The sequence below is a fragment of the Patagioenas fasciata genome, chromosome 18, assembly GCF_037038585.1.
Source record: "Patagioenas fasciata isolate bPatFas1 chromosome 18, bPatFas1.hap1, whole genome shotgun sequence".
NCBI classification, from domain to species: domain Eukaryota; kingdom Metazoa; phylum Chordata; class Aves; order Columbiformes; family Columbidae; genus Patagioenas; species Patagioenas fasciata.
In genome coordinates, this window is record NC_092537.1 from 2139631 (window position 1) to 2167383 (window position 27753).

A 27753-nucleotide genomic window follows, 5' to 3' on the forward strand; every position below is an offset into this window, starting at 1 on the left:
TTAAACACAAGTTAGCTGTGAGGCAATCGAACGCAAGTGTTAGCGCTAATTATCGTTTCCTCCTCCCCTGACACACTGACGGCTGCAGCGACGCTCAGCGCAGGTTCATGTCAATAGTTCTGCAGATGGATGTGCGCAGCGGGATTTCTCCCCACATTGAACCTTAGGGGTTACATTCAGCCTACGGAGGCACAGAAAAATTCTTCAAGGAACTATTCCACCAGATCTGGTTGGCAGGGAACAGTAGAACAGTTTGTTGCAGCTCTTAATAGACATGATGTAATATAATAATGTATTAAACAATAGGTAAGTGGCAGGTCATGAACAATGATAGAATCAGATTAGATAATGCTGACCACTTTTGTTTAACAGAGCCAACACCCTCGGCTATGTTTTTGCCGCAATTCAGTGCTGTTATATCTCTTCTCAAAACACAACAGATTATTAAAAATGTAAGATTTTGTGGGTGGGCAAGAGCTGATGTTCTAAAAGGGTTCTTCCAGTCTCGGGAGCCGTTTCCTTTACGTCACGCTGTGCAGTTCTGCTTCCTGAGGCAGAACGCGTACTCCTTTTTTTCCTGTTTTCTGGAGTACCCTGTAAACCAAATATCCAGGGAAAGGCACTGCGACATAACAATGTGGAGTGACTGTCTTCCCACTTGTGCTCTTTATTCCAGTATGTCAGTAGAATAAGAAAGGTGAGGAGATAGAGGGCTGTACTTTTGGGGGCTCCTGCTGTCCCATGTACCTCAGTGCTCCCCGGTCCTGTGGCTCCCTGGGTGTGCACACGTTGCAAAACAGCTCAGAGAAGGAAAACTTACGTGGCTTTCCCCAAAGGGTTATGTGACGATCAGGGACCGCCTTCCATTGCCTGTGCAAGTCTGAATCCTGCCAGCTCCAAAGGCTGCGGCTGCGACAATGGAACGCCCTGTGCTGGTGTCAGTGGAGTTTGGATCCGACGCCTCGCTATTGTATTTCATATAGGGAACAAAACAGAATAAAACAGAACCCCAAGTGAACAGCGTGAGTGAGCTCTGTTCAACAGATGAGACAAGTAAGATGTGAGCAGGAAGCCTGAGCATCTCTGATTTTCCTTTATTTTTCCTCTACCCCAGCAGAAAGTTTCCTAAGATGTAGCTTGACACCAGTTATTAATTTCCAAGGTCAAACGGGAACACTTACAAGTTTCTGCCGATCTCAACTTTGGGCTACTGACCTCAGCAGGAATTCCACAATACCCAGAAGCTGTCGCAGTCCACTTACTAAAATATCTCAAATGCCAATTCAGTCACCAAAGACTTTACATTTTTCAAAACTAAACTAGGGTCTAACAGTGAAAATATCATTTTCCACTGCATTCTTGAAGAAATGAAAGGGAGAAGGAAAAAACAAACAAACAAAATGAAACATGTAAATACATAAAATGAATCACATCCACTATGTCCTAGCCTTTTAGGAAATACCTCAAAAAACTTGCTGTCTCAGGTTTTCCAGGCTGATTCCCAAATCAAAAAGTTTGAGATAAGTATTAGCAAAGGATCAAACAATGTATCGATGCTTTTTCGTTTTAGGAAAAGCACCAGAATTTTCTGTGACTGACATCAACACACACAGTGAAAGAAACCAGGCCATCAAATCCTGTGCTTCAACAGGTCCATTTATCAACCATTAATAAGGTCAAGAACAACTACTTGCTCTTCTGAGCAGCTTTGTATGGCTCTTATTTGTGAATATAGATGCATCTGATATGCCTAAACATGACTTTCTCTCAGGTCTGGTGGAGGATCCCATGTAGCCTCCATGCCATGAGCTGCTCAGCCAAGGCCCCCAGTCCTCCAGGGCATCTCCAGTTTCAGGTTTTCATCCAAACCAAAACACGCTGCCATATCTGTTGGGCTATACATGTCACATCTTTTTAAAAGCCTGTGAAATCTATTAAATGGTTTCAGAGATCAGAGGCCTAATCCAAACCCTACTGAAGTCAGCGAAGGGCTTGTCTTTGATTTCTGGGTTTGGATCAGATGGAGCTGTTGGGTTTCTCAGTATCAGCACGGGCAGGATCCATCCCCGCTCTTCAGAGCTGGCTGGGCTTGCTGGAATCACAGCAATACTTTCTAAGGAACACGGGCTTTAAAAAATCTTCATTTGCTTCGGTTCAGAGACTTTGGCAGAATGCTGACTTTCCATATTGCTACTTAACTCCACCGGAGCCTACAGGAAATTTGGGAATGGGCTGCTTCTTTCAGAGATGACTTCCAACCTTGCTAAACCTCTGCGCGGGGATCCTCGTGAGCCTGGGCACGGCCGCGGCTGCTCTGGAAAGGCAGGTTACTCTGAAACGCTGCGGTTGTTTTTGCAGGACTTACGCACAGCATGATGTTGGCCACTCTTGTTTTCAGCTGTCGTTCTCTTCCCAAGCCCAGCGGTCTAACTTACAGTATGTTGGTGTTTTGCAAGTCAGATAATTAAAATAACGTGGAACTGGAAAATCGTGTGTGTGTTTGGACCATACATTTAGGAGTTTTATTTTTACCTCAGTGTGTGGGTTGCATAACCTCTTTTTCAGTCTCTTGCAACTGTCTCACAGCTTATTCCTGACCACCTGAGTGAGCTCTGGACACAGCGATTAGTATTCTAAGAAATATGAAAAAAAGCAGAATATCCTCTTAAAGTTCATCTCTTCTCCCCCATCATTGAGTTCAAATTTAAGAAAAGCATCCGTGCATATGCTTAACTATAAGCACACAATAAGAATGAACATAAGCCTGCTTCAAAATCTTCCTGAGACTGGAGGCAGAGAGGTAAAATATTTGTTGAAGGCTTTACAGTGAATCACTGCAGGAATGTGACAAACTGGTTTCTCGATGCCATCGGAATGAGTTTATTCAATCAGCAGATCCCTCAGTTGTCTCAGGGTAAGTCAATACATCCTTTTCAGTGCCTCCACGGCTGATCTTTGCGTTGGAGATTTTCCCTCAGCAGAACCTCTTGCCCGAATGAGCCACTTTTGGGAGGTTCGGCTCATTTCAAGACGTTTGTCATGAAGCTGCTCAGTCAGCTGAGCCCTCCCTGTTTCACTTCTCAAAGGCAAACACTGCGAACAAGCGAGCAGATCTTATCAGGACGATGTTAACAAAAACACATCAAATAAAAATCTGCTGTGTTACAGATGTCAACACTCACTCAAAGAGATGTCTGAACTACAGTGGAGTTGATTTTATTGCCAAAGCAATTCCCAAAGATTGTTTGGAGAAATAGCTTTGCTCTTTTTCTTCATAGGTGCTGTGGACCTGGGAAATAAGTGTCTCTCTTGTTTAGCAGACATCACCTTTCCAGGGGTGCTGTCATCAGAGGCAGCAGTGTGCCTGAATAGAACTGCTCTTACTTTCATTGTCACCCAATCCACTCTGAATTAGATAAGTGATTGGCCAAAAAAATTAAGTTCCAAAGTGATAAACCCAGCCTAAGTGGGAGATATTTCATCCTGTATTTTCCCTGGGACATTTTTACTCCTGTTTTCGTAAAAGCATCGCTTTCTCTTGCCACAAAGCCAGAGTCACTCAGAAGTCACCCAAATTCGTAGGTGATTAATTAAACCTCAAATCGCTCTCAAGGCCTGACAAGCTCCGGATCACATGAGCTTGGATCGGTGGCATTCTTCCTCGGGAACATTCTGTATAGTGCTAAGCTGTATTCACTTCATCCCAAAAAGATCTTCTGGGAATGAAGCCTGTGAAAAACACCAAGTGGTGTTTCCCACAGAAAGAGCAAGGGTGTCCTAGGCCGGGAGCAACTGCAATGTTGATTACGCTCAGGAGAGAAAGTCCAGCTTAAGGAGGCTAAAAAGTAACCGAAAAGGTTCTGGAAGGGAGCCAGAAGTACTGTAACAAAGGGAAAGCAATGTGAAAACAATAATGTCACAAAACATCCCGCGGAAAGAAGCAAGGATGCATCTCCAGTCCACATGAATGCTCGGTAGATGAAGTTATCTCCAGCTACTGCCAGCACAAACAGCCTTGACGAAGCTTGACAGCTGCAGAGCAATTAGGAGAGGAGCTTGTGTTTACTTGTGTTTAAAGGCAGAAGCGGCCAGTAGGTTCCAGCAACATTATGACGCGTGTTGATAATTATGATATTATGCCATTGGTTTGGTCTTCGGGTGTTTTTCAAATCAGGACTTGAGATCCCTTTGTTCTCCTGTGTAAAACTCAGCTTTGAGGTCATTCTTTGCCTTACACACTCTTGGCTGTTTATGAACATCCTCACAAAACTCAAAGCCCATTTCCCATCGAGGAAGACAAGAAACAGGTTGTGTCATTGTCTGGCTCAATTGTTCTTCATAACTACATAATCATTCCAAAGAGAGGAAAACTTGCTAGCTTGAAGTTTTATTGTTGTCAAAGCCTCCTATCAACAATGAAAGGATACGCGCGGTACCAGGCACATAATCCAGGAGAATCTGCTTTTCATATTAAAGGGAAATGAATGGTAATGACATCCATCTACTCAAAAGGAAAACTGGTACAAGTTTCAATGAGGTACCCACGGACAATGAACATTAAGGGTCATTTCTGCTATCTTGTCACCAAAACAGATGGCTCTAGAGGTCTGTGTGTAACAGAGGTCCCTTAGCCACCCCAAAGGATGCCAAGCCACCTACACTTTTGGCTTTGGGGCAGACTTGGGCACCCTAACCTGCCATCTCCTCCAAACTGCAGGCGACACATTCTCCTGTCCCGACCTTTTGCGGTGTTGCTCCGAGCTGGGGCTGCGTTTTATTAGCTTAGACAGCACTTCGGGATCTTTCAGAATAAAAGGCTTGTTATTGCAGAAGTTGGAAAAATGTCAGCAGAAGGGATGAAATATTGCCCCATGCCCTTGCCATACGGAACAGGGAATCTTTTCTTGCAGTGTTGGTTTAGGACTTAATCCTGCGAGGTCTTGTCTGTCAGCAAATACAATCAGGTTTAAGAGCATGAATAACCGTCCTAGAAATCACTGGAAACTATTTTGTTAGTGTAAAATTAAGCAAGTGCGGAAGTTCTCCAATAGACTTGGACCAGAGCACTCAGCACCCTGCAGAAATGAACCTTTAGTTCTTAGAACCATTTATTGTGTCCAGAACAGCCCTTCATTAGGGCTTTGTGCAGAGAGGTTGAATTTCACTCGCTTGGAAGATTTTCTTTCTAACCCCCTGAGACACACAGACTCTTTGGTTGATTTGGAAAACAAAATGATTAATGGCATTTTACAAGTTTTTCCACTAAACAGCTTTCAATTGAAGTCTGTCACAAGCTAAAGAATTTGCAGGAATAGTGTCAATCTGATGACATAGCGGCAATAAATCTTATTGTACTGGATTACGTTTTTACCCATTAAAATGCTGTGACCTATTGTCATCCAAGTAGAACCGCATTCCACTGGCGGTTCAAAAGGTTCTGATTTCACTCTTGATTGTTACCAGGGAAACTGCACCTCAACCCAAAACTCTGCTGCACCAATCGTTTAACTCGGCTTAACAGACTCACATAGATAAAGCGAAGCACTAATTGTTTATTCCCATTGAAAAAGTCTAGATCAAGTCTTCCTGAGACCCGAATAACAGAAACTTAAGAGAAGTTGTTTGAGGGTTTTTTGCATGAGGCATCGATTGCCTCGCTTCTTTGGGGAACAGCTCGCTGTGGTGACAAAATGCAATGAAGAAATTAATATCTTTAGTTTATCACAAGCGAGAGTACAGTAGGAATCTCACCACAGGCCACTCCTGGAAAGAGTTCTTACTTAGTTGTGGAAAACTAAAAGGATTTTCATTAGCAGTCAAACAGCTGGTTAAGGCTTGTGAGTGGAAATACACATTTTTAATTTCCCTACAGAGATTTCTGGTGGAAAGTAGGCTGTGTTTTATGGCATCTGCTTTTATATGTATTAAATGAATATCTCCGTGGCTCAGATTTGTCTTCATTTGAGCTATCTTGGAGTGGGAGAATGCCAGTTAGAAAATGTGCTTGTTCTCCCATAGCTGCTTGGGATCAGCATCTCTTGGACAGCAAATTGGGCCACCTGGCCATGTCAGAAATCAGGCCAGTGAAGTTTCTTTGGGTCTGATCCCTGCTGGGATGCAACTTTGCAAAGAAACAACTGATGATGCTGGTCCTGCAACACAGAGTCAATGCCCTCACCTTGATGTCCACAGAATTGGGTCCCAATCGAAAATGGTTTGAAAGAGAACATTTTAAAAAGACCTGGCGATCCTTTGTGTTCGAAGTTGCCTTGGGAATGGAGATGCCCTTAGTTCTTATACATGGAAAATTTCCAGCTAGTTTTATTCTTACCCAGCTGAGTCTACATTTCACACCACCTAGTGTGGGATTTTCCTTTGGGGTGCAGGAAAACTCATCCGAAAAAATGGGTGTCCATTGAAATTGCCTCTATTCAGTTTGCTTCTAGGACTGTGGATTTGTATCAAATGTCAATTCTTAGAACTTCTCAGGCTGGTATTGACCTACCACCCTCTGCCATGTTGACAGCAGAGAGAAACCAAAAATTCAATGCTTCCTCAGCTGAATCTTTCCACAGGAAGCAAAGGGCTGAAACACTCCCCACTCTTCCAGTTCTGCGATCCAGCGTGTCACCACAAATAACATTTGAGGAGCTGACGCATATTCCTCCCTGTCTGCACTCTCAAAACACAAACTTAACTGCTCTAAAAGGAGGAAGCAGTGCTACTATCTGAGTGCAAACTCCAAAAAATGAACGGTTCCTTGTGAAAAGCGGCACGACGGCTTCTTGGGTTACAGCATTGCTGCCTGCCAGGCAGGATGGACAACTAACCTGCTTCTACAACACCAGATGAAAAGATGAAGAGTCAAATCAAGCTCTCATCCCAATTCAAAAAGCAAACAGAGAAGAAACCTGAGGTTGGTGTTGGTTGTTTGGCTTCTTTGTATTTCTCCTGTAGCATTTTAATTGCACAATAGGCTACTGGAAATGGATGTTGTGTTACCAAACATTCTCACCAAAAGCTCATGGTGAGAATAGAGTATCAGGCAAGAAAGGTAACTAATCACAGAAAGAAAGAAGGACAAGGCATCAGCCAGTCTAGAGCCTCTTATTCACATCAGAGAACAATGAGAGAGGTGAATGAGCAGTGTCCTGTTGAAAGGCAGAAACTTCCTTTTCCAATGGATATTTCCAAGACCCTCTTGGCAGAAGGATTTCTCAGATTTCAACCTTTTTGTCTGGTAACACTTCCTTTGCAAAAGCTTATTTCTTAGTTCCTTTAGAAAACAAATCACTAATACATCGGTCCCTGCTTTTTCTGACTCCAGAATGACAGATACAGAAATCTTGAGAACTTCACTTGTATTTCTGACATTTCTTCCCTCCTGTTGCGGTGTGGAGTTGTTACAGCTACATTAATGAAGCCAGTCTAAAATATGGATTGCCTGGACATTGCCTGAATTTAGCGAGTTTACAGCTGGTTAACTTTCATTGATCAAGTGACATTTGCTCAGCAGTGCTGAACCATTTATCAACATGTACCGTAATCTGGTGTTTGACAACACATAGATCAATTGTCTGATCTCCCGGGAGCTTGGCTGACTTAGGAGAACCAATCAGGACAGTCACACCTTTTCAAAAGCAGCAATGAAACAAGTGCACCACAATGTTTGCCCCCATTTCAGAAATGCCCATCAGCATTACAGAATGCGTCATGTAGATGCCCAACGACTTCTTTGCATTGCTTCAAATCAGGTAAAGAAAAGGCAAGAAGATGTAGAAGTGCTGAGGTTAGTTAGTGAAGTCTTTGTAGATCATGAAAGCTTAAGAATTGTCTTCCTTTCCTTCTTTCAGTGACTAATTTGTGTTACTGTAACTAGCAGTAGGAATGTTTATCCCCATCAAAACTGAAGCATTTACTTCCTCTTCTCCAGCTCCCATGGTCACTTGAAAGAGCACTTCCCTCTCCATTCTGGTTCTGGCAGGAAAGCTTATAATAATAATATAAAAAACACTCTCTAGAAAATCATTTCTCTTGTGTATTAAAAGCTTATAGTCTCACTCTGCATCAGCATCCCCACGGGGAATGAGTCAGGGGTAATAAGAAACACCAGCTCAGTGCTCCCAGGAGACCACGCTACCAGAAGAAAGGAAAGTGATGTAATTCAAGCTTTTTTATAGGAACGGTCGTATGGACAGACGACCTCCCAGACCAGCCCTCTCTACCCTGGATCACCTCTGTCTTCTTCCCGGGCTCACAGCTCTGCTGTGGCCGCTGCTTCCATCCGAAACTATAGCACGGGTGCAAGTATTTGAGGAAGCTTAACAACAAGGAAGACGCAGTGGCCAGTGTGTGTGTAACCAAACCCCTGGGAAGGGCACTGCAACCCATGCACTGAGCAACGTGACGACTGTGTTGTCTTTCGCTGCCACCTTCCAACTTGTTCTGTCAGGTTAGTATTACTAGACAGGTTATCTCCAGCAGGCACATCTTGGCAGGAGGCGTGAAAACCCTAAATGTACAGCAGGGAAATCCTGTCTACCTGTTTACCTTCTACGTGACCTTCCTAGAGCCTCAACCTACTTGGAAAGACATCAGAGAGTTTTCAGGACAGTTTAAAATGGATCCAAAAATACAGAAATAGGGGGACCTCTAAGGTGGATTAACATAATTCTTCCTTTCTTACCTTTGTTTGTGGATTTCCATGGCATACGAGGGGTCAGACTCTCTCTGCAGACTCCTTACACGTGTTTGTGCACAAGTACACATTCACACAGGTCCTCACGCACAGATATTCACATGTAACAAAATCGTGTCCTTTCTTGTATTTCAGGCCTTCACTACTAGGCTCCCTCTACTATAATCGTTTCAACAAACTGGTTGCCCAGACCAGACTCACAAGGCACGTTCTGGGGCAGAATGATTCTTCTGACTCACCCTCATTTCTGCCAACATTTCTCACAGTCTGTAACCTTCAATTTCCTCTGGTATGAGCTGAAAGTGTCTCTGCTGCTCTGCCCTCCTCACTCAAGAATTCATGCGGGCAGTTGTGCTGCACCTTACCTTTGTTCCTCCTCTGGTAACGACAAGTGGAATAAACCCCACCAGCAATGGACAGACAGGAATGGAGGAACTGCCAAACTGGATCAGACCCACGGTCTGTCTGGTCTCATATCCTGTCTCCACCAGTGGCTCATCCCAAAAGCTCAAGAAGGTGTAAGACCCTGCAACAGGCAGCTTTGGAGGAATTTCCCTCCTCTAACAAGTTCTTACCCTGATCTTCAGTAATTAGAGGCTGGCTTCAGCCCTGAAAGACACAGCTTAATATCCTTCCCCAAACATGTATTCATACAAGCACTGAAGCTCTGCCTCTTCTTAATATTGAAATGAACACAAACTCTCCTCCTGAATTTCAGAGAGAAGCTGTGTTTCCAAACAACAACTAACGAGCTGCCAGTTTACATGCAAAACACACTTCCAGTTGAACAAGATACACGGTTTATTCCCATACAGGTTGTTTAGTTGGTTTAAAACTCTCTAAGGTAACAGAATTTCTGTTTACATGTACACACAGAGAGGCAGGCGTAATTAAGGAAATGAGAAATGGGCTTTACCTTAATGTCTGCTGAGATCTGAAAGAGCCTCTGCTTCACTCCCTCCTTTCTTTTCCTCTGCCTCTCTCCCTCTCTTGCATGGCTGGACTGACAGGTTGGCAGAGCTGAGAACGACAGGTTGGGTTTGTTTTTTTAGGCACAACTCCACCCCCTCTCAAAGAGAAAAAAAAATGCAAGACTGTTTGGGAAAAGTTCACAGAAAATCCCATCCTTTCAGCGCATTAGAACTGATGAGAAATATGCTACATTTGGGAGCCCAGCAGTTCCCCCCCCCTTTTTTTTTCGTCAAGGAGGCTCAAGGTTTACTTTGCAGTAAGTATGAAGCAAGCAGAGGATTTACAGCAGAAACTAATTTGACCCCAAACCCTTAGCATTTCTCTGATAACTGATCCAACAACTACAGCCCCTGTAAGGCAGCCTTGACAAGAGGATTTTTGTAAAAGTGGAAAGGGATTTTTGCATGCTGCACAGGTATCTTTGGGCCCTGCATTTTATCCTGCATCCCACCACCACCATGTATAATAAAAGCCACCGGTAGATGTCCGAAGTCCTCATTTTTCTCCCAGAAGCCTCTGCTGCTGCTAACCCGCCGGTACTCGCAGCAGAAAGCAGGTTATTTTCACCTCCTGTTCTACTCCATCCTCTGCCTCGGTTGCATAGAAACCAGCTCACCTGCTGTCACTGTCACCTGAAATGTGATAGTAATCCCAGAGAGCTGGGAGAGATCTTTAGCAGGCCACAAAAATGAGATCAGTGTAAAAAGACGTGCATGCAGTACAGAGCAATGCTATCAGTTGTGCTTGCACAGGCTTACCCAGGTGTCCTGGCTCACCCAGACAAGTGCATTCCTGGGAACTCCTGCTACTACAAAGTGACACGCAAGACGCAGGCAGTGATCTTACCCTGAGTGTATCAATATGGTCCTCAGATTAGGGCTGTGACAGAAGAACCCTGCCTGCTCCTGGCTCTGTGCATACCTGGCCACAGAGCTTTGCTCTGGGGACTCGCGGGCAGAAATATTTGTTAATAAATGCCACGAGAGGGGAGCCAAGGGGGTGGTGGCTGGTGATGAAACAGCCTTTACACTCCTACTTTTCTGCAATCTATCAAAAGAATTGAGAGGCAAGCATCTTTTGTGCTCTAATACTTTTCCTAAGATGGCAGTTTGGGCACAAATCTGCAATTTCTATGGCCTATTCTCTACAGAGTAGCTGTCTCTTCCCTACCCCGCTGTTCAAGCAAACATACAGTAGACTAATGACAGTCATCTGCATAAATTTGCATTGCAGACTCCTTGAATAGAATCCGTATCTCCTCTGGGTCAGATTTGCAGCTGGTTTATAACAATGAAGTTTCAGAGACTTCATCTACCTGCGTCACTACGGCTGGCGTTACGGTATTCAGAATGTCGATAGCAACAGCTCCGCAAAGCCCTGAGCGTGCCAAAACTTTTGCAAAAAAAGCAGCTGATTTAGTTTAACGCTATGGTGACTTAGATTAGAAGTGAATTCAAGGGGCATCACACAAATTCAGTTTGAAATCATATACAGTAATGTCTAGTTCCACCTCTCACTAGCTCAGCTTCTTGGGTTTCTCCTCCGCCAGGGAGGGCCGTGTCCGTCTGGTCCAGGACCGACTTCCATCCCTCCCGTCTCCTGCAGAATGCATTTTCTGTCTCCTCTATCAGGCAACTGTTCTCAATCGTGTTCAGCTCCCTACTTAAGATTTCCAGAGAGATAACACAACCGCTCAGCAATCCTTCCTGCCAGTGGAACAAGTTAACTTTAACTGAATCCAGACAAAACCGGCCAAGGCCAGCACCAAAGTTCAGCGCTAATGAATCATGGCTGAACGCACCAGTGCCTGCTGAGTGCTGCTATGAAGTGAGAAACTGTTCTTAAGGTTATAGCGTGGTAACGGTCTTCATGTTTCTGCCTTAATTTCTAATACAGATGGGATGGGGATAAGAATGTATTAGCCTTAAGTGCGTGCCAGTCTCAGCATCGCGGTATCAAAGGTAGATTTACTAGCAGAGAGATGCAGCCATAACTTGCCTTGGCACTGATATATAACAGTCTTCTCAGTCCTCCCTCCTCAGCGTTACGAGGTTGGAGATCCAGATCTTTCCAAAGATTTGCAACATGCAGAATCCTTCAGGAGGCAGGGCAGGTTCAAAGGGGTTTATTCTCTTTTCTGAACACTTTTACCTGCAACACCAAAGAGCAAAGAACTAAAAGATGCCTGGTCCAACACTCCTGCTTGCCCTCTGGCATATGGACCCCACAAGGGCTCCTGGAGGAGGAGGGAAGCTGAGCAGCACCAAGGGGGGATGTACCAGCCTCCAGCTCAGAGCCAGCCCAAACCCCTGATCCAAGCCTGAAATGTGCCACAGCCTTGTGTGGCTCGTCATTGTCCACCCCAGGAGCTAAGGGGCCACACAGCCAAGGTCTGGCCCACAGGCCTTAGCAAACAAACTTGCTACAACAGCTTAAAATCGGTCAGTAAATGCACTTCAATTAAGTACTACAGTGAGGTCAGATTTCTTGTTTTTCCTGTTTAACTAGCAGCAGTCTATTAATGAACCATCAAAGCGCAGCTTATTACAGCATCAGAAACGTTGGAAAATTGCATACAACCTTGGTTTATTACACTCAACTAGTTACACTCCCTTTAAAAAAAAAAAAAAGAAGGAACCTGTGTCATAATGTAGGAATTTAATGCAAAATGCCAATGATGAGACACCCATGGCTTTCAACTGACTATGGATCAATACAACTAATGTAATAGATCTGGGATTTTCACATATTGCTACTGAAGTTAGACGACTGTTTCCCACTGATTTGCAGGTGGATTCTGTGTGCCTTGCTCCCCTGTCCTGCCTTCAAAACATCTGTCTTGACGTACACAAACAGTCCCTGTCTTTGCAGCTTCCTTGGGCAGGGGCAGCTGGGCCATCACACTGGAGCCATCTCTGTATTGCAAAGGGGGAAAGGGAAGAAAAACCTGCATTTCAGTTCCCGTTTTTAGCCTTCGGGAGTGTGGCTCACTCGAGCAACCTTGCAGCAGTCACTGATCTACACTGATTACCCCAAGCCCCAGCAACAACATTCATAATCCAGGCTGCCTTTTTCGAATCGCCTGAGTCTGTTGCTCTAAATTTCCACCCATTCAAAGTTCAAACTCTGTTTTTATCACCTATAAACTGCAGGTGCTTAAAGTTTGATAGGGAGGTGAGAAGCCTCCCACAAGGAAGAGCAGCAAGGGGGACAAGGTGTGATATCTGCAGCGCTTACGGATTGGTGGTCCCATGAAAAATCAGTGCAAAGGTTCCTGTTAACTTAGAGGGCACAGATAAAGCACATGGATGTCACGGACCCTCTGGCACCTCTGATCGGACATTCAGGCTGTTGGGAGCTACAGAAGGGCTCCAGCCCTTTTACATGTGCTGTGGGAGAATATTTCAGTCTGGGGACTAAATAATTCACCAAGAAATCAGCTGGGCAGTGTGGAAATAATTTTAAATGAACTGAGCCCTTAGGTATTACATTAACTGGATCTCCAGGGGAGGATGTGGATTATTGCAGCTGAATAGAGCCCTTATTTATCAGATGGAAAAGGTTAATGTCATTTCCTTTCCTTTCCTCCATGGTTTCTCTTACCACATCACCATTTATGGATAGCATGAGGTGCAGACAGTGTAAGAACATGTGCTTGATTGTTTAAATGACCAGAACTGTTACTTTAATGGGGGGGAAGGGGGCAAGAAATTAAGATTTCTTCTGGTTTCCTGGGGGGAATTACAGGGCTAGGAAACATAAAACACTGAAGAAAGGAAATGGGCTTGTGGAGCACCTGGTCTTTGATTTGACATCCAAGAGTACCTAACTGAATGAGGGAATTTTTGCATTCTCATCTACTGTGTGTGCATAATAAGAACCAGGATCAAACTAATCTAATATCCTTATTTCATACTTCATAAAGAAAGAGTGCATTAAGAAAGGTCATTTTTTTTTACTCCTTAATGAAGTTTAAATACAGTTAAATTAAGTTCTACTAATAAAGAGTCTATGCTTTTTCTAATTTGCCTCTGGAGTTTCAATAGCTGCTGACCTAAAGATAAATATCAGAGCAGTGTGGCCATCTATTATGTGCTTTACTAATGATGTCAACAAGGCAATTCTAATACCAGCTATGGAGACAATTTCAATGGCAATAAGACTGAGAGCAGTAAAAGCCTGGATTAAGAGAAGAAAACTCTTTATGTGGTAAAAGCCTCAAGAGATCTAAGTTTATTTCCCTGTCTCTAGCACAGCAGATCTTAGGTAAGGCATTTGGGGATATCTTCCTAGTGTAGCAATGAAGACGGACCTAAAATACGGTCTGTTCTCAAAGTTCAAGAGGGTGATCATGTCTGACCATTTGGGAATTCAAGCTGCTTCCCTCCCCTCGAATCCAACCCCGTGTTGGACCAAACCCTGGCATGCACCTTCCACATCCCACCATCCACGGAAGGAAATCCAGACTGAACGATGATGAGGGTCAGGACCTCTGTGTATTCGCCGGATGATTCTGAGGTAACTTGCTGCCCCAGCTTTCCATCTGTGAAACCGAGTCAGTGGCATTACCTTACCTTGCAGAGGTGTCTTGAGGACAAAATATGAATATTTGGGGACACTGCAATGGGGATAACTAATTCCACCTCTGAATGAAATGAGGAGAAAGACGCCCATTGACTTATACGGGATTTAGCATGAGCTCTTATTCATTTTACATTAGCCACTGAACAGCCATTTGAGGATAGCAGTGAATAATTATTAATACTCGTGCAGCTAAACAATCAGCATCTAAGTTATAATGTATGTATCTAAGGCAACCACAATGTGACTATTGAGTTGGCTTCATGAAGTGAGTATTTGCAGAATATGAAAAGAAGCCCATGTAAAAACTGAGTGCATCTGTGCTGATGTTTTTTCTTGCCCATAAATGAACAGCTTTCCTGGACACCCAAGCAGCAAGATATCACAGCAAACAGTCTTTCACATAAAGCCAACCTTGGCTTTGTTATAATTGCTATGTAAATATAATCCCACTCATCAATTAAATGCTACTCTACTGGGCTGGAACATTATACATGTTCATTGAGATGAAATCCCTGTCAATTCAGTTTGCTAACTCAGTATTCATGCGCATTAGCCTTGGAAAAGAGAATGTGATTGCTTGAATAAATTCAGCCACTGCCTCCTGCATCCCTGGATCAGTTGACACGCGTCAGTTTGACTGTAACATGGGTTCAGAAATATGTTGCCATGGAAATCCTAAATATTCAGTTCTTGGCAGGGGAATTCAAATGGGATACCTGATAAATAGAAATGGCGCAGCCCTCTCCAACTGCATAGCTAACCCTTTGGTCTTAAGATGTTACTGAGTATCAGGAAGTCATTTTTTCCAAAGTACCTGAAGTAGAAAAAGTCTTAATTTTCACTAACCTTTGTACTTCCAGGTCCCAGATTCCTCACTGAGTCAGAAAGTCTCTCCCAGAACTTCCCATTGCATAAGTGCAGTCCCTCCAGTGGGGTTACATTATTTTTGAGCTGTCTGGATCCAGCCAGTTCCACAGGCCAGAGGGTCATTGTTAATGGTCTCTGACCACTTAGGTATTGCTGCTCAGCAGCAGCCCTTGCACCCAGGGTGACCTGTGCTCTCCATCCCCGTACACCACCCACACAGGGCCCGCCGGTGTCTGACCCCTTGTTTTACAGTTATTGTTCTGTGCGACTGAACATTCTTAATAATTCAGTGCGGTTCTATAGCTTTGCTGTTTCCTAAGCAGAGTCGCAAACTTTACAACCTGAAATATAACCTATAAATAGATTTCCCTCTCGGGCAGATTCCAGCAGCTGTTTAACAACATACAACATCCCCCTGCAGGAGTTGAGCACAAGAAGTAATGTGTCATACCTAATTAAGCTGTAGGCAATTGAGGCTGGAGACCAATCCTTCGCTCTGTGTTAATAAAGCAGCACAACAGACCATTACTGGGGGCATTAAGTACTACTGTAATATTTAAGATCTCAGTAATTGTTAGTGAGAAGGAGAAATTAAGTTCTAGAGAGCACAGTGGACATTGTCCATAGACACTGAGGTGCTGGAGCGTGTCCAAAGAACAATGATGCTGGGGAAGAGTTTAGAGCACAAGTCCTTTGAGGAGCAGCTGAAGGAACTGGAGTTGTTTAGCCTGGAGAAAAGGAGGGCCAGGGGAGATCTGATCGCTTTCTACAAGTACCTGAAAGCAACAAGCGATAGGATGAGGGGAAACAGCCTCAAGTTGTGGCAGGGGACGTGCAAATTGGAAAAATGTCTTCACCGAAAGGTTATCAAGCATTGGAACGGGCTGTCCAGGGAAGTGGCTGAGTCACCATCTCTGTAGATAATCAAAAGACGGATGTGTAGATGAGGTGTTTAGGGACATAGTTTAGCGGTGGACTTCGCAGTGTTGGTTTTATGGTTGAACTCGATGATCTCAAAGGCCTTTTCTGACTTAAATGATCCTATGATTCGGGAGAATTTGAGGCAGGAACGCTGCTTTGAACAATTTCACTCCTAGCAAGAGCTGCAGAAGCAGTTTGACACCGCCTTTCTTTTTGCAAAACGACTCGAAAACACCAGGAGCTGGCCCCGAAGGGACAGGGGACGGAGGGGGCGGCGGCGCCGGGGCGGGGCCAGCGCGGGAGTGGGCGGGGTCAGGGCGGGAGTGGGCGGGGTCAGGGCGGGAGTGGGCGGGGCCCAGGGCGGGGCAGGCGCTCTCCCTTCAGCACCACGGCCGGTGGCGGCCGAGCCCCGAACCGGGGGGGGAAGCGGGTGGGGGGATCTCCGTCCAGCCGAGCCAGCGCAGCCCCGGGCGGGCTGGATGAGCCAGCACCGAGCAGGGCACCCGGCAGCCCCCCGGCCTCCCTGCCGGGCCCGCTCAGCACCCCCGAGCACGGCCCGGAGCTGGGAGCTGCCTGGCGCTGCCCGCTCACCGCAGAGGGATCATCCCCTCCTGCGGTGGGGGGACAGACAAGAAGAAAACGCCTTTCTGTCGGTTTAGGTTTCATAGGGCTTTGTACTGGGAAAGAAATTAACCTAAGAGGATTTTCTGAATTTGAGCTAGGAACAAAAGACAAGGTGAAAGTGTCTGAATTTTGAAAATGTGCCAAAGTCCCAAACTATCAAATTATTTTTCTGAATGTTCTCTTACCTTCCATCAGCACTAAAAGAGTACAAAGAAAAAGAGCTTTTTACCTAGAGCTAACAAAAACATTATCTAAAAAACTATTTTCTGTAAAATACTGATTGTACTTTCTCCTTGAAAAATGTTTCTGTGCATATAATTATGCCAGAAGAAAATGAAGCAACCATGGACACTGCGGAGCTGATCTGGCAATTTAGATAAAACTATCGTTTGGGTTGATGAAGGTTAGAGCCTGATTTGTCTAAGATGGACTCCTCTGCCATTCTCTTGAACATTAGTAATTTCATTTTTGGCTGAGACTGTTTCATACTCCACGACTGCAGAGTAATCTGCCTACTAACTAAATCAACTTAGCTCATAGCCAGCTCGATCACCGCTTCCAGTTGGGTCTGCAGGAGGAAACAGCTGTCTTTAGAACCGAGCAAATGTATGGGAATTTAATACCCTCCTAAGGCACCAAAATATTTTCAGGCGAGAATTTTTCCATCAAAGGCAGAGAATTTTAAGTTTCTGTTGAAAATCAGGACCTCCATAGTACCCCAGTATTCTGTGTTATATATTTAAAACATATTCACAGCTGGCCAGAAGAAACATTGCTTCTGCTTCTATTGAGAGAGGAAATTTCTAAACACTGGTGGAAAAGTTTACTTAAATGACTGGATTTCTCTTCCTCCAATAGAGTTTGTCATTTACTTTTGGCAACTTTCATGCCTTTGTGCTGAACAAAGCGCAGAATTGTGCAGAGCAGCTTAAGAAAAAACAAAACTGCATCAAGAAGGGCTGTGAAACAGGAGCAGGAAAATGTTCCTGTCAGACAAACCACTCTCACATGATGTACACATAAAAACTAAACATTTCAGATACAACCATCCAATCTTCCTGCACATTACAAAGCACAATTTTTCAGATCTATAATGTACGATATTGCAGAGCACAGACCACACCGGTGTTGTATATTCTGTAAAGTGCAGTGGCTTTCAAATGTGTGTGAAATAATCTTATCTGCAGTCCCCGGTTTGTATGTTATCTATTTTGTGTTTCAAAATATAAGAACAGTATAATGCTTTGTTGACTTAGTGGTGGAGATTGATTTGGTTTATCAAACAAAGGACGGTAAAAGCCTGAGGTGCCCTTACCGAATGCTCGCTCTGTGTGTTTGAACCAGAAACAAACTCCTCTTGACCCGCTGTTATCAATCGCAGTCTCTGTGCTCGGTTCCAATTGCTACAAACAAATAAACAGACACCGTTCAGACTGCAGAATCTCCCTGTCCTTCTCTAGGGTCTGTTACTTTTCCCGCTATGTGACTTGTTAAAAGATTTTTTAGCAAAGCTCGGAGATGCTGTGCAGCTCTGACAGCGCAGCAAGAGCTCAATTGCCAGCAGAGGGGGAGAGTTAGAGAGTGATTTGATCCAAGGTCCACTGAAGTCACAGAAGAATTCTCACTGACCGCACCAATAAAAGGGACAACCTTCCGCTAGAGACCTTTCTGTGGTATTTTCTCCAATTCATGTTTTCTAGGTCTTATCAATAACATCAGCTTTCCTTGCTGTTCATAGTAAAGAGTGTTCATCGCATTTTCTGTGCAATAAAAAAGAAGCTCTCGAAAATGCAATGCCACATATGGTCTCGCAAATAATGATTAAGATGAAAAAAATCCTCCTTGACCAGAACGAAAAGGCGCTGAGCAGCTTTAAGCAGAGAGTGCCGTATGCCGAATGCCTAATAAATCTGCAGCTGATCGTGCGCTCTAAGTCCTTAAGCACATTGTAGAAATGGGGCAAATCCTCTTTTGGAATTTACTGACTTAAAAAAAATGAAAAGCAACGTAATTCCATTTATTTTAACATCATTAGATACTGAAAAATGACCCCTGATCATATCGTGGGACAGTGTTATTGTTATTTTTGTGATTATCGCTGTATTTCAACACTTGCCATTGCACATTGTTCCCAGCCAATTGAGGCTTTTGCCGCCGAGTGATACAGGAGATGAGAAGCACGTTAAGAAGCCATGAAGATCTCCCCTGGTTCCTTTCTGGAGCATTTGCTTTCACCAACCAGCAGGGTCCTTTAAGTCCCATGAGAATCCCAGTTCTCACTGGTCCATGGGCCCCTTGCCTCCTTGTCAAGCCCTTCATCTTCAAAGCACCCCATCCCCTTTTGATGCCAGCATCTTTATTTGAGGTTCATAGCACCCAGAACAAGCTGGGCAAATACATTTAAAGTACAAAGTATGCTTTGTAGAATTGCCAGATTGGAAAAAAAAATGCTCAGGAAATGGAGAAATGTGCGGACCCTTAACAAACATTAAACTCCTGACAAAAAAAGAAGGCAAATTCAACCTCCGCTGACCTGGGTCACCTTTGAACAGACAACAGGTTCTTTATCAACTCACCAGTTCCCCCATTCTTTTAGAGAATGGGGTTGTGTTTTGTTGTGTTTTCTTTGCTTGTTTATCTTTTAATCTTTGAGTAAATTGCAAAATCTGAATTTGACCATTGTAGGAACAGGTTAGAAGCTTCACAACTGACTTCCCACTTACACCACAACCAAAGTGAATATCTCTTGAAATTCATGCAACTCTCCATTTACTTTTTCTGTGTTACAATTCAGATTTTCATAGTCACGTGGGCCTGTATTCTGACATCCTTCCAATACACACTAATTTATTCCACTAATTCTCCCATTCATTTCAGTATCCTTCAGTGAGAGTAAAGTGACAGAATTTAGCTCTATATGACAGATGTTTTGGAAATATCTGTTAGCCACATTATCATCCCTGCGCCATCCCTCGCTTATGGTGCCAATGATCTTTAGGGCTAAACAAACAGCTGGATCTGATCAAAACACACAACAGCAGAGTTGTTTCCCTAATCTAATAGGCTTAAAAGAATCAGAGATGTGTGAACTACTCCCGAACAGCTATTTTTAGTCTCTTTCAGGAGCTATGAAGATGGTGTGTCTTCACAGCGCTTTGTGATCATGCCACATTTCATCATGTGCCTACAAACCTAATGGCTAAAGCTCAATTATATCATTTTCCATGTAAATTTATGTCATGGTAAATAAAAGCAGAGTTGAGCAAGCAAATCCTTCTTTCTGCAAATCAATTTTGAGCTGCCACATATCATACACAGATATTTAACATTTAAAACGAGTATTCCCGCCGTATTGACATAGTAAGCAGGACAATAGTGGTATGAGTGTCCCAGACATTTCTGTACTTGCTGGCGGCTGCCTCCCCACGAAGCTTTCTTCTAGAATTCACAGCTTACCCAAGAGAAGAGATCAAGGGTGCAGAATGAATGCAAAACGAACAGTACAGCTGGTTTGTGTGAACTTAGGGAAAGGGCTGGTGTAAATCCAGATCTTCATGGTGCGGTCACGCCTTTCCTCAGGGAGAAGAAGAGGCAGACCTTCTCAGACTTGAGCAGCACAAAAAACAATGAGGAGGAAAGCAATTGTTACAAAGATAAAGCTATTGGTGTGAAGAAAAAAGTGATGGAAAGCAGTGTGCGTACTGCTGAGTATGTGAATGTCTGAACAAATTCACCGTGCAGATCCTTATACTATGTATATAGAGGCTTTTCCAGTTTGTGTCCTATTAGGATGAATTAGCTGGATATATCTAGTGATTTAGGTTAAAAAAGATTAAACCATGCTTGCTATTGACAGATTGCTCTGCCCTAACACAAATGCAGAACACAGAAATGTGCAACTGCTTTCCCATGCAGAGGTATGGAAACAATACAAAAGGTACTTTACCTTTGTTCATGCCTCCATGAGGAAGTTATTTCAAGGGTCCTTTGTTTCTTGTGTGCCAGCAGCTGTGCAACTGTAAAGAAAAACAGGGGTTGGGTTAATAATAAAGAAAGGTACGAGCCATAGACTCTAAAGACTCAAGTTAAACATTTACTCCAGTTTGTTCTTGGGAGCAAACTCCGAGGGGCTGCTCTGCAGAGCGCTGGCATCTGGAGAAAGCGCTGCCTGTCCGCCTGCTGCTGGGCCAGCGACCTCCCTGCCCGCAGCTCGGACACACGGCCGAACGGGAACTCACCTCGCATGCCCGGGCCAGGAGCTCAAACATAAGGAGGGGGAAATTCTCCCATGCAAGAAAAGCCCTTCACAATTCAAATGAGACTTCAAATGTTGACACATGGGATTGGACTTGGAATTACTCACTGACATACAACTTTAATATAAACAGGTTCAAGTTTATATTTACATTCTACTTTATTATTCCTTTTTTTTTCCTACAGAAACTCTTTTGTTCCTATATTAGCATAAGGCTAAGGCAAAGACTTCCACTTTACACGAGAAGTGTCATCTCCTTTGTTATCACAGTCACAGAGCACGTAGCATTACATGTCAGCTCCTGCTGGGCAGATTCCTGGAAAAGGTGAGTGTAGAGCGCAGCCTTCGACCCTGCTCAGCAGCTCTGCTGTCTCAAGACCTTTCAGAGAGTATACCAGCTACTGCTTTTCCTTCTCACAACACGACACTCAAGCTGTTCATGTAGGAACTTATAGATTAATTTAGGCTGGCTGAATTTCCAGGTATGGTTCTGTACCATGCAAGGTCAGGAGTGGAGCAGAACGCAATCCTTGCACAGAGACCCTCTCCCTTTCTGAACCTTTTCTATGAAAAGAAGCTGTAACACAATGAAAACAGCAGCAAACCATGAGGACTAAACAGAGAACTGACTTGGTGCACAGTGGCATGAGGTTTCCCCAGCTCATACAGGCATCAATGGTAGCTATTTCTGCTCACTCACATTGACCTGGTTTTGCTGAATCAGTCTCATGCTGTCCTGTGCTTGGACACAAGGTGACAGGCTCATTTCTTTTAACAACAGCTCTGTTTTCCAGAACTGCACTCAGACAGCTGAGGCACCAGCCTGTGCCTCAGGAGGGATCATTCCCAGCTCTGCTGAGCAGGCACACAACTTAGTGCAAAATGCCCTTTATCTGTCTGCTCTCTTTAGGCTCTGAGCTCCTTGAGGTACGACCGGTCTCCGACTGGGTATTTCTACAGCACCATGTACAATGGAAATCCAGCCTCAGTTTGGTAGTTCTGTAATACAAATTAATAACAATAACTAGACTTGACTGCTTGACAAAAAGCAAATAGTTTGGAAAAAGCTGTCTTAAATCTTTCTATCCCACTTCCCCAGACCAAAAGAAAAAAAAGCTACAAACGTTATTTCTTTTGGCAGCTGAAACCTAATCCTACCTTGGTTAGCATAACAGAGAGAACAGGAAGCGCTCTGAAGGAATTTTTCATTCCGTGGGACGTCTTTGATCCCCCTCCCCTCCCTTTTCCTATCAGGTAATTTTGAAATCTTGATGTTTCCAGTTAGTCTACGTATCTTCTTGTTTTGTCTACTTCAGTCAAACGTTATTTAACTTCCATTCCATGGATGAAAAACTGGTCTGCGTTTAGACTTTGCTGTTGTGTGAGCCGGAACCCGAGAACTTTAGAATCCCAGAAGGGAATAGAGCTAAAATTCACAGCCCTTGCTGGTGGAAAACCAATCATTACTTTGCTTTAACACAGACAAGGTGAATTCGTACATTACATAAACGCTAAACAAATCATTTAATCATTTTCTGTTGCAGCCACCACTTTTTGTCACTTAGAGTTAGTGTCTCAGTTCAACTTTCCAACATATGGAGGAAATTTTTTCACCATTATACATCTATGATTTATGCTCATCTAAAATGTGCAAAGCTCAAAACAAATTAATGTCTGTTTAATATTTGGGGTTCTGAAGGAATGTGTTGACCCTTATTTCAGTCCCACATGGAATGCAAGACTGCACCTCATGTGGGCAAGCTTTTGACAATAAAACAAGTAATAATTAAAATATGCATGCCCCTCAAAGGGCTTAATTATCACATGCTGCTGAATGCAGCCTCATGCTTGTACCAAAGACAAGTCTGTAGCACTACAAAGCAGGAGATGACAACACACGCAAGATAAAAATGAAAACAAGATCATCTTGGAGTAGATAATACAAGACCCCCTTCGCCTGCAGATGAATGTTCCGTCACACAAGCTGGAGCTCCAGGAGCATGTGCACAGCACACACTTGGAACCGAAGCAGCTGCACATGAAGCGTCTTCTTTTGCCTTGGCTCTTCCTGCCTTGAACCAATCGCCGTTTGCTCTGCCTGATGACTGTAGCATTTCTGCATTTCTTTTTAGCCTTGATTTGGTCAGATGCTCCTGCTTTTCCTACTTATTACTTTCCCTACTTCAGTGCAGACACACTTTACTGGAGTGCAGAGACAACAAATTACTTCAGTCAATATAATTCTACTTCACTCAAAAAAAAAAAACCACCCTCAAACAAATAAAGCAAAATTCAATCCAATAGGGAAATTTCAATTAGCTGATTTTTTTGGTCATATGTACACAAATCTTGGTTTCAGGGCACTGCCATTGTGATAGACCCCAATGGAATATCATGAGATGTATCCATAAATCCTTGTACCCAGTCCCCTATTACAGAAGTCCCCATATATATATTTTCTTTTCCTAGAGCATAATACACCTAACATTTACTACTAACTATGGTGCATGCTTCTAATTTTCTGCTAGAATGACTAACAGTAATTCTGCTTGGTAATAATGAAGAAACATTGCTCGCACTGGCAAATAATGCATGATAATCAACAGTAGTTTTGTCACTGATTTCTTTATTTGCAAAGCTGTCTATAATCAGAAGCCACTGGAACAGATACCAACTTGCTTCCGAGATTATTACTACTGAGTGCAGCAGTGTTAACCCTGAAAGATGCCAGCAGAATTGAAGTTAGACTCGAGTCTTTTGTGTCTTTTTCCCCCTTTTTCATTTTCACCCAGAGAAGGCCAACATTGCTCCTTCCTTCCCTTCTTCGAGAAAAGTTACAATAAAAGCTACAAAAAGAGACTGGAAGGCAGAATAATAATACAATTTCCCTCCACTTTATAGCTTGAACTTGTGAAAATCCAGGAACGCTTTTATGATTATTCCGTGTTATAATAACCTGCACATGGAGGTAGATTCTAGGCCGTTATTGACTTCATTGGTCCTGAAACAAGGACATTGCTTAGAGCTCCATTTACAAAATGTATATTCCACTGTTCTGCACGCTTGCCTCCAGCGATTCATAACTCCCCAGTGCCTCAGAGCAACAGCTGGGGAACGAGTTACGAGCTCAATGGCACTCTTAGGACTCAATGGCACTATGCTTTTCTTTTCCATTTTTTTCCCCTTTTAAAATTGAATGATTTTCACCATTAGCAGAATATGACAGGCAAACAAAGTGTGCACACAATGTGACAGTACAAAGTACAGACGCCGTGGAGATGCTCGGCCTAAATAGGAGCTTGTGCCTTGAGGATCAATGCGCGCTGACGATGCACCAGCCTTTAAGTGTGTGTAATGGGCTGTGCCCAGCAATGACCCACCTTTTTTTCAAGCCCTTCTGGGGCGGTAATTGCTAAAGGGATTTAAACATGCTGGAACTGCTCTTAACTTTCTGTGGGTGACTCTGCCCCATCAACCCGTGCAAGAGCCAAGGACACATTAGGTTCCTTCCTACTTATCTCGCAGAAGGACGAAACAAGAGATTATAGGCTGTTGCAGGATGTAACAAGAGAAGGATGGAGTTATCTTGCCGCAAACAACGGAAATTAAATGGAGATGTGCAGTCTTTTTTTTTTTTTTTTTAATATTAAAGAGTTCATTTGAAACCATCTTAGAAACATTTTCTCCCATTCTCAAACACAGACCTCTCCTTGGCCTTTCAAGGCTGTGAGAGAAAGGGAGGAGATCAGAGAGATGTAGCAGGTTTTTATTATTTTTAAGTGAAGTAACACAAAAAATACAATCACTTAACTTCTCTGCTTGGCAGCATTTCTGGGGTAAAATGGCAGACCCTGCTGATGCACAGCAGCGCTGCCCTGCCAGTCCTGGTGTTCCAGGGGAGCTCGCATGCACCCTGTGGGGCTTCTGGGCCAGTTTCCTCTCCCTTCAGGTTGGTGTCTGAACTGGAACACAGGGCTGAGCAAGGAACTCTGGGCCCTCTGGAAGGGGCAGCGCTGGAACCGCTCTGCTGGGAACCCTGGCAGAGAAACAAACAAACAAAAAATACAACAAATAAAACACCAGAAGGAGAAATGTAATTGTTCTCAGTGAATGTTTTCTGAAAAGGACCAGCTTGCCGTGGGCACGGACTTTATCAGTGGGAGCTTTCACACGCAAGTCACTGCGGTGAACACCTCACACCCCACTGATCCCCCTCTGGGACCGCGGGAGGGAGCCGCTTATTTCACATTTTACACCCTGTTATTCCCTACCTCGACAATCCCCGTCCCACACGTGCCCCTAACACTTACCTCCCTCACCAAACAGGCTCCTTATCTCCTCCTTATCTCCTAAAACCCCCCTGAGGCCCCCCCGAGGGGTTACAGGCCCAGGGGCCCGCCTGCCCCGGCACCGCGCGTCGCCATGGCAACGCCGCCCGGGCCGCGCCGCCGTCACGTGACGGTGCTGTCACGTGATTTGCCTGGTTGCTGCGCATGCGGGTCAATGCCAAGGGGCAATAGGAGACCCGGGGTTGGAAATGAGGGACTCGGGGGCCTCTGGCAGCGCTCAGGGGAAGAGTTCACGGCAACGCTGAAGGCAAAGGGTGTGCAAGAGGCAGCACAGCAGCCCCCAGACAGCCCGAGGCGGCTTCAAAGGGAGGCCTGAGGTCGCAGCTGGCAGCCACCTGGGCTGCCCCAGGCCCCGCGCAATGCGGGGCTCAGGCAGCGGCCGAACGCAGGAGGCGCTGGGCTGTTCAGTGTGTGACTTTTAGGGAAATAATAAAAAAAAAAATGAATGAAAGGAGGTGCCGAGGCTGGCAGTGGCAGGTGCCAGGCCAGGGCTGCTCCTGTGGGCCGAGATCAGGGCACCGCGAGGCCACCGAGTCTCCTGAGAAGCTGATTTGCTTCTGTCACCAGGGGTGGGAGCCACTGTGGGAAGCTCCGACAGGCAAAGCGGATTCCTGCCCAGCTTCTGATAGATTTTCCTTAGGTTTTTTGGAAATCGGGGACTGAAGGGGCCCGGTGCAGACAGCACACCCTCAGTGACGGGTTTTTGCTGGGGCTGGACCAGCGTAGGAGTTTTTGACAACTCGAAATATGCTCAGCTTGTCATTATTGTCATGCCAGAGAACACGGTGCTTCGACCACTTCCCTTCCTCCTTTCCCCTCCTTTCCAGCAGGACTTACAAGAGCACAACTGACAGGCACAGAAATCATTTGAGAAGGTCATTGGAAAAAAAAAAGGCATGACTGTACAGATAACAAGAGTTAATGATTTTTATTTGCAGTTTCATCTTTGTTCACTCTCACGAAAACAGTCTATTTTGGGGTGGTAATTCTTCATTTAAGAAAAAAAAAGAGAACAATTAGTGGAATGAAACTGGAATGACAAACCGTGCTGCGTTGTCAGATCCCTTTATGCAACTATTCTAGTAGCCTTAAGGAGTCGTAGGCATGTTTTTTCTTGCCTGTGTGCCTTCCTGGCTTTCCAAGTGCCAGTGTAGGAATTGTTATTTTGAAAAGCAAAGCAATAAAATTTTATTAGACAGAACAGGCTGGTTCTGCCCTGGTACGGACCAATTGCAGAGCAGGACGGAGGAAGCGCCGTGCCAAGCACAATAAGGAGCGAAGCGCTGGAATGTGACATTGGTATTTGTCTCCGATTGATTCTTCACCTTGGAGGAAAGATTTTACTCCGCAGGAAACTCTTCCCTCTAATTCATTGACGACTGGGAAATAATAAGAGTTCTTCATCAAACGATCATCGTAAAAGACACAAATAGCTCTGAGCCCCCAGCAGCCCCTGGCTGGATCCCTTTGCCAGCCCTGTCAGCTCCCCTGCCCGCCCAGGACCATTCGCAGCTTCTGGTGCTTTGGTTAAGCGAGTTTCAAACATTCCGAGAGACGTCGCCGCTGTCGTTTCTCTTTGCAGACTGTTGCAGCTTAAGAAATAGCAGTTTCAAGAAGTTTTCCCTGCTATAGGGCATTGTTTTCCTTGACTTCACCCCGTTAGTTGTAGCCGTGTCCATACAGCACGCTAAGCTGTCCCTTTCCAATGCTGATGTAAGGTTTGGTAAAACAGGGCCTGCAAACTAATAATACTGTTTTACTTTTAGGAATCAGTGTCTCCTGCTCAAAATCATTATTGTTGATCACTTCTGAATGCTGTCTAATCTGATAATACTATTTTTGTATGATATTGGCAGGAACTAACTACTCTCATCTCTTTACTAATAGTTATTGAGATATTTCCTTTTTCTTTCACCTGTGTTCGTTTAACTTGTTTGTCTAATTCTTTGGCATATATAGTGGGTGGAAAATGCAATATATGAGTAAATTCCTTTTCTATACAGAGTAATGTTAGACTGAAAAAGCAGAGCTGGAGCCTGGGGTCAGTTCCAGGTTTCACATGACTGCAGCCAACTGGTGTTCACCTGCAGATAAAAATGCAGATTATATTTACCTGCTTTAAAGAGTAACATTGAGTAGCTACATTGGTTTTTATAAGTATTCATAAATGCTGTTTACATAATACATCATGATAATCGCATTTATAGCTCTGACTGTAATACGATCGTGTAAATTGGCTGTTGTCTAAAGGTTTTGTGTTTGATTTTTTGAAACAAGGATGAAGCACAGACTTTCCTCTGGCGGGGAGGTGGCTGGAGGACACCTGCACCTGACAAGCTATTTCTACAGGCTGAGCTTGATATATGCTTCACATAAAGGGGATAGTAGGGCTTTTTCAGACCTTTAAGTGGAAGATACAAAACCAGTGTCGCTGAATGCGTGTGCAAGAATTCATTTCAGGGACTTGAAGCTGTTTTCTAAAT

The 27753-nt window shown here is 44.2% G+C and overlaps 1 protein-coding gene and 1 long non-coding RNA gene across 13 annotated transcripts in view; both read right to left on the reverse strand.

The window, feature by feature from the left end:
* The window catches only part of KCNJ16 (potassium inwardly rectifying channel subfamily J member 16), a 30613-nt gene extending 9755 nt beyond the window's left edge, over positions 1-20858 (reverse strand). Inside the window, exons 1-6 of one of the 12 annotated variants that reach the window (XM_071816392.1) lie at positions 20764-20858; positions 20613-20682; positions 17982-18069; positions 11669-11821; positions 9615-9718; positions 821-965 (exon numbers count right to left, since the gene is read on the reverse strand). The gene's annotated coding sequence lies outside the window, so the exon portion shown is untranslated. Of the gene's footprint in view, positions 1-820; positions 966-9614; positions 9766-11668; positions 11822-15572; positions 15618-17981; positions 18070-20122; positions 20273-20612; positions 20683-20763 lie in introns of all 12 variants that reach the window. The other 11 variants (XM_071816389.1, XM_071816390.1, XM_071816388.1 and 8 more) reach the window with 11 other exon arrangements.
* Positions 20859-24673: 3815 nt separating this feature from the next.
* On the reverse strand, positions 24674-25340 carry LOC139829362 (uncharacterized). Its single transcript, XR_011741816.1, has 2 exons — positions 25232-25340; positions 24674-24957 (listed from the first exon to the last, which is right to left on the reverse strand). It is a non-coding gene; the product is annotated as an uncharacterized lncRNA (long non-coding RNA).
* Positions 25341-27753: the final 2413 nt, after the last annotated feature.